Below are 10,863 nucleotides of genomic sequence, written 5' to 3'. Positions count from 1 at the left end.
CTGTAGGTTCAAAAAAAGTTCAAATGAAAGCTGCAAGTTGAGTTAAAAGAGCTAAAAGTGAAGCAGGTAATTTAACTAATTGGCTGCTATGTGTGAAAGAAAAGAACAAGAAAAACGATTTGCCACTGTCTATTTAAGCAAAAGAGGTTAATATAGAGGAGAACAACAGGAAACAGGCTACATCAATAGATGAACTAAGCCAGGCGGAAGACTTGGGGCCCGATATCATGCAAGATATGGTGGTAGAAAAGGTAGATGATGGAGATAACATGATGGAGGAATGGATCAATCTCGCTGATGCCTGTGAGTCTGAGAAACAAAGACAGAAACTGAAACAGATATTCCTGGAGATCCAGGATATCTTTTCAGTAGACTCCTATGACTATGGGCATACATCTAGCCATTTAACCACCATACCCATGGACCCAGAGATGGCTCTAGTATTTGTTAAACAATACCAGTTACCTTTTGCATCCATTGAGTCACTCACAGTGATTATTAAGAACTTAGAATCCCGTGGGACAGTTAGTCCGTTCCACAGTACATTTAACAATCCGATCCTGGGGATACGAAACCCAAATGGGCAACAGAGACTATGTGCTGACCTGAGGGAGTTGAGAAAATGGGTCCACATGTCAAGATTGCCACTTCTCTACATTGAGAATTGAGAAGCTTTCTTTGACTCACTAATTATAGGAGAAAGTTCACTGAAGACCAGGCAGAGGTCCTTGGTCCATTTAATAAAGGCAGAGTCAAGTGGGAGTGGGGTCCAGAGCAAACCGAGGCAGTTACACAACTGAAAAGAAGCCTTTCCCAAGCTCCTGGTTTAGCTTATACCATTAAGAATTAGAAGGTCTTCTTGGAGACAGGGTCTTCAGGCACCTGCCTGACAGCGGTTTGAACCAGAAGCACAACAAGGTCCACAAAGTTATCGCTTATGCGATCAAAACTTTCTCCTCTGTGGAGAAAACATTCAATTACTGTGAAAAGGCACTCCTGGCAAAGTTATGGGCATTGAAAACTTACCACCCGTTTATCCAGGGGGAGCACATCATTGTAGAGACTCCTCACTGACCCTTGCAGTATTTACAAAGTGACAGGATATAGACAAGGAATGTAAGTCATTTTAGAATTACTTCCTGGATGCGGTCCATGCAAGGCTTTCCTGTGGAGGTCGGATATGGTCCCAAAAAAAACAGTCCCCTCGCGCAAGGTTTGGCTGACTTGCATAATTGTGCTCAAGAAAACTGTCTTGAGGACAAATGTCTAAGGACCAAAGGCAATATGGAGGCTAGTGGCTGGCATTGGGAATGCCTGGGCGAATGATACCCTCTTCCCTGCTGATCTCCTGTCTGATATTGCACTGGTTACCTGGCTATATTCGGAACCACTGGCACTGGTCCCTGCCCTCCCAGTTGCACACCTGCACTGCCTCCTGGGAACCCTGCACTTGGGGCTATATCTGAAACCCTACGGCCCCCCTACCTGCACTATCTAACACTTGCTTTTTGCACTTAACCCCTGCACTGCCACCTGCTGGCCGCACTTCTTGTTTTTCGATGTCTCGATCCTATGTCCTGCACTTGCCCCACCTACCCTTCCCCCGGCACTTCTCCCCTTTCCTCTCACCTGCATTTGTGCGATCTCAATGTCACTGGGCCTAGGAAGATCTTTGTCTTGTCCCCCCTTGTTGCCCTCCCTTGCCTCGTCGTGCCTTGAAACACTTGTGTACAGGCACGCTATAAATAACATATCATATCATACCCTGGTGCCCTCTGCTGGTTACAAAATAAGACCCCGGAGTAATCAGGTGGCACAGTTGATGGCCGTTTATCAAGCCATCCTCACTGCAGAACACCACCAACTCAAAGAACTGGTCATAATCACTGTTTCTGATATGTCAGGAATGGGTTTGTGGAACACCTGATTAACTGGAAGAATGAAGCCATGCTTTGTTCCAACAATAAACCCTTAAAGCATGGGAAACATATCCAGTCAATTGATAATCTAGTGACCTCTAATGGGATGACCATATATTGGAAAAAGATAAAAGGTAAATCCAAAATAGAGGGGCCAGATAAGACTGGGAATTACCTGGCTGACAAGCTGGCTAAAACTGGAGATCTGCAGAGAGATTTCATAGAGACTGAATCCCTGCTGGATTCAAGTAACTGCTGTAACCAGGTCTCAAACGCGTGCCAACAGTGAACTTTCAACTGCCCAGTGGAGTAAAGATGCCCTGGATGCATATTTTATCCTGCACAAAAAGAGGACCCAATTATTTCTAAATTCTATCAACACATTGAAGACCCAGTGAGTTTTCCACTAACAGAATCGGATTATACCAGTAGAGAGGATCTTCAGGTGTTTATGACATTTTCAAAAATGTTTCTAATCCATGACGGTTTCGGTGGTACGGATGTCCCTATCTGGATGTGACCAGTGGGTGGTAACTACTTCATTCTGGAGTCTGATGTTGAATCACGCCCATGAGTTGGCCACTGCCGGTCATAGGGTTTTTCACACAACATTAGAAATATGACACAATGTTGCACTCAGGGAAAGAAGTACATGCTGACTGTAACATGCGTGTTAGCAAGTTGTAGAATGTCTTCCTGCCCTGAATTGTAAGAAGGAGACAGCTGCAGCACTAATGATCTATCTCTTCTCTCATTTGGGCCTACCGCAAAGAATTGAGTCAGTATGGGGAATTCATTTTACCAGTGAGTTGGTGACCAAGATGTGGGAGTATCTAGTGGTAAAGAGAAACTTCCACATTGTCTACAGCCTGGTATCCAGAAGAGGGATTGAGAGATACAATAAAACAATTGTACGTATATTTACTAGGTTTGTGTCTGACTCTGGACCCAGTTTGAACATTTAATTACCGCTTGTACTGATGGCTATTAGGTCTACACCATCTTCTGCAACTAAAATGTCTCTGTTTGAGCTTATGACTGGACAAAAAAATGGTGTTACCACAGCATCTGCTCGATAGAACTCAGGAGCAGACACTGATTAATATGTCTACTACTCATGAGTACATTACAACCCTAGGAAATATCTCCAGCATGCATTTGCTTATGCACAGCACAAATTAGAGAAGTTGGCTGAAGGGATGAAATCATACAACAACCTAAAGACCATGAAAAAGGAGTATGAGGTAGGTGACAAGGTTTACCTATACAATTTCCAGAGAAACCAGACTAAGGAACATAGGTTTTTTGTGTCCTGCGGAGGGAGGTTTAAAATGGTAGACAAAATCTCACCTGTTGCCTATAAGATCTGCACCCCAAAAGGAGAACAGATGAAAGAGAAATGGGTCAAAACCAATCAGTTAAAAAACGCTCATCCCAGAAAAGCTTTATGAGTGATTGAGGAGCCCACTGAAGCTCGAGCTGAGGAACCATCTGAGGAATGAAGGTAATATCAGAACCCTGGATGGAAACTAAAATATATTACAGCTGAGTAATTAAGTTTAAAGGATGATTTGTGATTCATGATTGTCAAGTAATATTGTCTGTGATGGAGAATTAATGTTTTGTTCTGAAATATTGTCTGTGGAAATAATGTTTAATCAAAAATGCTTAACAAACTCTTTTTATTCCTCTCTTTAGAATCATTAGCTTCTTTCCATGTCAGCCTGGGAAAAAGGAGAAATGGGATATCGAACGGCCCCAGGAAATCAAAAGGGTAGGGGCAAGAGGGGGCAAGAGGGGAGAAAGGAGAAGGAAGCCCCTTCCAAACACCAGGGACCCAGAAGAAGGAGAGCAAGACCGCCTGACCAAAGGGATGGAGAAAGATTGCTGACTCACTTTAAATAAAGCAAAACCCCACTCTTCCATGCTCTTTCCCTGCAGAGGGTCCCCAAATAAAAGAGCAGTTGGCCTGTGGGTATTTTCAGCCCAAAACAAAAGGAAACTGCATTTGGCTAAATTGTGCCCAAAATGCAGAGCATTGAAAACAGTCAGAGATGATTCCCAAACTGAAAAAGGCAGCATTTCAATTTGCCCAGTTGTCAAAGCTTAAAAACTCAAGCCTACTTTCCCTTGAAAGGGTAGCATTTTCAAACACAGAAACTGCTGTCATGAACATTTGTGCATGTGCAGCCTACAATAATGAACACATGGAGTAAACATGTCCCTTTCCAGAGTATTGTGAACATATAATGATGAATAAAATGGACATTGATGGAAAGAGGCAATTAGACAGAATTTGAGGAAGAGCGCCAGAAAGTTGGTGCCCTTAAAAGGCAGAGGGATGACCTGGCGGCACGGATGCAGGCTCTTAGTCAGGAAAGGGACACCTTAGGCCAGGAAGCCTGACAATTAAAAGGAAAAATTGAAGAAAATCACTTGGCCCTCCAGGGACTGGGCGACCTCCAAAAAGAGCATCAGAACTTGTTAGAGCACACCAGGAGGGTGGAAAATGCTCTGGCAAGAAAGGAACAGGCCAGTAGGGATGGGACTCAGGAGGTAACCCTCCTGCAGCAAAGACTGGCCCAGTATTCCAGGACCAACCAGGAGGCCCAGGACCGGAACCAGGGGAACTTTAAATCCTATTTAAAGTTGCCAACTTTTTCTTGCAGATTCCCATGACTCTCAACAGAATTCTGTCGAAATCTCTTCTCTCTCAACGTCCAAAACTAAAATATTAGCCCACCAGTTGTCCTCAAATGTGCATTATCTGTGCCCCCTTGAGGAGAAGGAGGAAAGATACTATGCCCCAGTACAAGTACAGGGGCAGGGTACAATTTTGGCACTGGTGGACACTGGATCCCAAGCTACCCTTTTGTCCAAAAGGGCCTTTGATTAACTAAATGCAGGAGGAGGGGAGAATTACCATATTCCTCTCACCTCTCTTCTTGGACAACTTCAGAACTTTGATGGAAAGGAAATTCCCGTTGAGAGGCCTGCAGATTTGGATATCAAAATTGGGTGACACAAGGTGAAACACCCGGTCATAGTAGTGACTCCAGAGGGCACCCCTTGTTTACTAGGGAATGACCTCCTGAGAAGGTTGTCACACCTAATAGATTGCGTAAACAAGGTCTTCTGGACCCAGACTAGCCGACCAATAAAATTAAAACAGAGCATCATCTGACCAAGTAGAAGTTCACTTCCAGAACAACCAAATTCCAGACTTGACAGTAAAGGCAGTAGGACAACAGACTGGTGATGGGGGGTCCTCTCTATTTCTGAAAATCAACCTTCCTTCCAGTTTAAGGTGGTATTCCACACTGGAAGGAAACACTCTGAAATTCTTTACTAATCCACAATCAGACATTTCCACTCCAATAGTTCCGAAAGATGTGAAATCAGCTCAGAGCCTGGCTGATATTCAGCAAATTGGAGAACAGTTGTTCATCCCTGTTCAGTTAAATGATGGGAAGGACTCTGTTCTCGCCCGAGTGTGTGTGAACAAAGGTAAGAGCTTCATCAGCGAAGCCATGTTCCGCCAACTCCCAAAAGATCCAGCCATTCCCACATTCAAACTGATAGACAAATGGGAAATGGATCTGGAAACACCCAATTCCAAACATCTCCTGCCAAGCAGGTGTATGCTCAAAATCTCCATTGGCAACAAGAGCATAGTCCATAATTGTTGGGTCGTGCGAGACGTCCCTGCTGCCTTTAACTTAGGCAGTGATATTCTCAATCGCTTTGCCATTAGTTTGGACCTAATAAACTTCAAAGCTTGGTCCCGATTAGCAGATAATCCCATGGGCTTTGATGATCAAGAAAAAGCATTTAGGTCAGCTCAATTGCTACCTTATGCAGTTGAAATTCAGGTTAAAGAGGAAGTTACCATCCTAGAAAGGACCCGACAATTCTCCCTGGAAGTGAAAGTTAAAAGAGGACAAAAATTGAAAAACCCTGATGCTTATATTCATCTAAATGCTTCTCTCCAACAGCAAGGGTTAGGGGTAAACCCAACACCATTAGTCAACATAGAACATGACACCATTCCAATAGAGGTGGATAACAGCGACTTAAAGAGTATTACTCTAGCCGCAGGCACCATTATTGGAATGGCGGTTGATGACTGACATTTCTCCATTGATTTAGGAAATGAACCGTTAGGACCAATCCCCAAGGACTGTTTTGACAGTGACAGTGATAACAATACAACACCAGACAGGATCTTTACCCGGCATGGGGGGAACTTCCTGGTGTTGACTTCCTACCCTTATGGTAAGGAAGATGTGACTTGTGACTTCAGAAGGGATGAGGTGATTTTCCAAGTCCATGAGGGCTGCCTTTCCCACCTGAAGCCTCCAGTCCAAATCAACACTCCGACCAGGGACTTCTCCACCCAGCTGGAGGAGGCGTCTGAGATAGCAAAATCAGAAGTCTTTCCAGGCTTCAGGCAGATGGTGGAAGAGAGAGTCAACCTAGCTGACGCCTGTGTGACTCTGGAACAGAAGCAAAAGTTGAAACAAGTTTTGTTGGATTTCCAATATCTCTTTGCGGTAGACTCATATGACTGTGGTCGCACCGACATCCACACAACAACAATTCCCATGGACCCTGGCATGACTCCAGTGTTTGTGAAGCAATATCGCTTGCCTCTCGCATCAATAGAGTCCCTTCCTGAAATAATTAAGAACCTTGAGTACCAGGGAATAATCCGTCTAGTTCACAGCACCTTCAATAATCCGGTGCTGGGAATATTGAAGCCAAACGGCCGGTGGAGACTCTGCGCCGACCTTAGGGAGCTCAACAAACGGGTCCATACTTCCCGATGGCCTCTTCCCTACATTGACCAAGGGCTGGCCCAGATCGAGGGGTCACAGGTATTCACTGCAATAGACCTGACCAATGGATACTGGACCGTGCCTCTCAGTAGGGAGGACCAATACAAACAGGCTTTTACCTTCAGGGGCCAGCAGTACACATGGACCCGGACTCCCTTCGGATACCTCGACTCCAGCAATTAATTCAACATTTTCCGACACAAGGCCATGCCCGACCTGGGTTCAAGGGGTAACCTGGCTTATGTAGATGATGTCCTCATCAAACGTTCATCTGTGGAGGAGCACAAAGTGGAGATCCATTATGTTCTGACACAGTTGAGGGCTGCCGGAGCAAAACTTTCCTTTCAGAAAGCACAGTGGTGTAGAACCCGTGTTAATTTCTTGGGGCATGAGATTACTCCTCAGGGTCTCTGTCCCCAGGAAAAGAAAGTGGAAGCACTCCAGAAACTGAAAGACCCCACAACTCTGCGGGAACTAAGGAGCCTCCTTGGACTGACTAATTACAGCAGAAAGTTCATTGAGGGCTACGCAGAGATCACCAGACCCCTAATTCATCTCTTGAAGGGAGGGGTCAAGTGGGAATGGGGTCCAGAACAATCCAAGGCAGTAAGACAGCTCAAAAGAAGCCTCTCACAAGCACCCTGCCTAGCTTACTCTGTCAGAAACAAGGAGTTTTTCTTGGAGACAGGGTTCTCTAATACATGCTTGACTGCAGTATTATATCAAAAGCATGACAAGGTCAATAAAGTGATCTCCTATGCGAGTAAAACTTTATCCTCTGTGGAGAAAAAATTCAACGATTGTGAGAAAGCACTCCTGGCAACGGTGTGGGCATTGAAGAATTACCGCCCGTTTATCCAGGGGGAACACATCATAGTGGAGACTCCACACCAGCCTCTGCAACATCTCCAAAGTGACAGAATCCGGGCCGGAAATGCGAGTCATTCCCGAATTACTTCCTGGATTCTGTCAATGCAAGGCTTTCCTGTGGCGGTCAGATATGACCAAAACAAGAAGAGTCCCCTCGCGCAAGGTCTGGCTGACTTGCATGATTGTGCCAGAGAAAACTGTCTCGAGGACGAAAGTCTAAAAATCAAGGACAACATGGAGGTATACCTTCATACCCCAAACAAAGTCTTTGAAGAAGACAAGGGTGAGGGAATGCCCACTATTTATGTGGATGGATGTTCTTACCATGTTGACAACAACGGGGAAAGAGAACTAGTGGCCGGCGTAGGGAATGCATGGGTGAATGAGTCCCCAGAACCCTCCGCTGGATACAAGATTGGTCCCCGAAGTAGTCAGGTGGCAGAGCTGATGGCTGTGCATCAAGCCATCCTCACTGCTGTCCAACATCCACTCCACAAACTGGTCATAATCACAGATTCAGACTATGTACGGAACGGGTTCGTGGAGCACCTGGTTAATTGGAAAACCAGAGGCATGTTATGTGCTAATAACAAACCCTTGAAACATGGGAAGTTAATCCAAAATATTGATGATCTGGTCACCTCGAATGGGATGACCGTCTACTGGAAAAAGATCAAGGGTCCTTCCAAAGTAGAGGGACCAGACAAAACTGGAAATTACTTAGCTGATCAGCTGGCCAAAACCGGGGCCATCCAAGGGAATCTAATAGAGATTGAGTCCCTGTTGGGGGAAATCCAGGTCACTGCTATCACTAGGTCCCAGACAAATGCTCACAGTGATCTTTCAACTGTGCAATGGAGTAAGGAGACCCCAAGGTTCTGCCTAAATGGAAGGGACCTTTTGAAATTGTAGACAAGATCTCCCCAGTCGCCTACAAGATCCGCATCCCCAAGGGTAGTTTGGCGGAAGGGGAAGACAAGTGGGTCCATATAAATCAGCTAAAGTGTTGCCATCCCAGGCACACTCTTCAGCAACTGGAGGAGTCCTCTGCAATCCCAGAGGGGGCCGCTCCAGAGTAATACAAGTCCAACCCTAAAATATTCCACATATAGCCTATAAAATCCTATGATTCTTATATGCAAATGTCTCCTGATGTATAAAATGTATATGTTCGCCCCACCATTGATAGTGGTGATGAAATGTCTACGAATATGTTTCTGCCGCTTTTGCTTTGTCATCCTAGGAGAGATGAAACCATGGAGACTGACCAAGGAGGACGACCCGGGGACCGGGAGCAAAGATCCAAGGGGACCGGGGTTCCACCCGAAACTCCCATCAGGACCGGCGAGGAGAACCGATCGATCCACCCTGATGGAGGAAAAGATGCTGAACTGTGCCATCTGTGGAATCAGAAGAAGATGATGCGGACATCCCAGCACGTGGATCAAACATCCTTTGCACCCGACTCCCCCTCGACTCAAAATCAAAGTGCAGTCGGGCGGGGGGGCTTGTCAGGTGTCTTGACCCACGTTTAAACTATTATGCTACAACATTTGGTGCTGTGGGCTTAGAAAATCCACGATGACCGAAAAGCCCACATTTGCGTCAGAATCCATGGAAACCGCACAGTTTTGCGCACACCAAAATGGTCGTCTGACCTGCCACCCACCAGTGCGAGCGTGAGGGGCCAGAAGCGCCATGAGTGAAACGTGGTGCCAAAGGAAAAACAGCAGTGCCTGTTAGCTCAAAAAGCGCTTTGAAATCACCTTTGTTTCTCTGAATGCAACCTCAAAATGCCTATTCCAAACATTGCAAGATAGTTAATACAGGATCCATCTGTTCAAAATCCGTTTTGATTGATGTCAAAAATTGCTAAAATCATGGCCACAAAATTACTCTACTGCAGAATCTATAGCACTACACTGTTAGTAAATGCTATCAAGTAAAATCCCTTTTTTTAAAATGTATTAATTCAAGACAGCTCCCAAAAATGGGTGCAGTACCGGCGCTTGACACTAACTGGCGCTAGCGATCTAAACTCTGACAGGAGACCGGTATTTCAGGAGCTTAAAAAGGAACCTGAGTTAGCTGGAAACTTCAAAGCCTTGCTGATCAATGAGAATTCTTAACACCTAAGAGGCCTCTGTCCATGGGGAGCCTAGACACCTGCTCTTACCACCAACAGTACAGGATATTGCCTTGACATGTAAATTAGGAGGGGAGGAGAGTTTCCTGCAGCCTGGACTAGGGCTCTGCTTGCAGGAAAAAGAGACAATGGATTCTTTCAGCTGAATCGAATATGCTGATTTGGGTGTGACTTGTCAACAGCTGCTCTGGAAGAAACAGGACATTTAACATCTGACTCACCAAGCTTCTGGGGGCGGACCCAGACTCAGATGTAAATTCCATTAAGGGCAAATGTATGTTTTATTAAATTGCTTATAAAATATTGCATGAAGCTTACAAAAATGTGCAATTTGGAGATTCTTAACATGAAAAATGTACCTACAAATTGAGACTAAGTTCAACTCTGTGTGATGTTCTGAGGCCGAACCCCGGGATTTATGAATATTGTGGGTACGGTGTTTATGCTAGAGACATGATAACTTATATTAATATGCTCAGGGAGAGGGTGCAGGTCTGTGTAAATTTCGAGGAAAAACCAATATGGCGAAAGTCACAAAAAAGCGCAAAATGTTGTCATTTCTGAACCCAAGCTCTTAGAAAGACCAGGGTTGATCAGAGACCTGTCTTAATTCATCTATCATCTGTACATGTATTATGAACCACTTGTGTATCTGGGAAACATGTTTGATTATGAAAAATGGGGTTCTAAGTAAAAGCAAAGGGGCGTTTCTTCAATAGATTGTAAAATGTAGCAACACTCTGACTCACAACTCTGTTCTCCAGTGAGAGCACAGAAAATCCTTGAACCTATCAGGATCCTCAGAGGGTTGGGCATAGAAAGTCAGCATTCCCACCCACTTTCAATAGACATAAAAAGACCCACTGAAACCCAGGTAGGGACTGCTCTTCCATTTTCTTGCGAAGCACTTTGCCGGACGACTTCAAATCCAGACAATATCCAGAGACCAGAACTTAGAAAACCAGACTCCAGATTCCAGAACTTTGTAGCAGAGAGGCCGGATCTACAAGCTGAATCCTTTTCAGCATGCCTCAAAATCTTTTGCAACCTATTTAAACTCTTTAACAGCCGGGCTGTGCTGTTTGATTCT

Source organism: Ambystoma mexicanum, chromosome 9, assembly GCF_040938575.1.
Source record: "Ambystoma mexicanum isolate Mex_15411 chromosome 9, UKY_AmexF1_1, whole genome shotgun sequence".
Lineage (NCBI taxonomy): Eukaryota > Metazoa > Chordata > Amphibia > Caudata > Ambystomatidae > Ambystoma > Ambystoma mexicanum.
The sequence above is the reverse complement of the archived record's forward strand: the minus strand, read 5'-3'. Positions refer to the sequence as shown.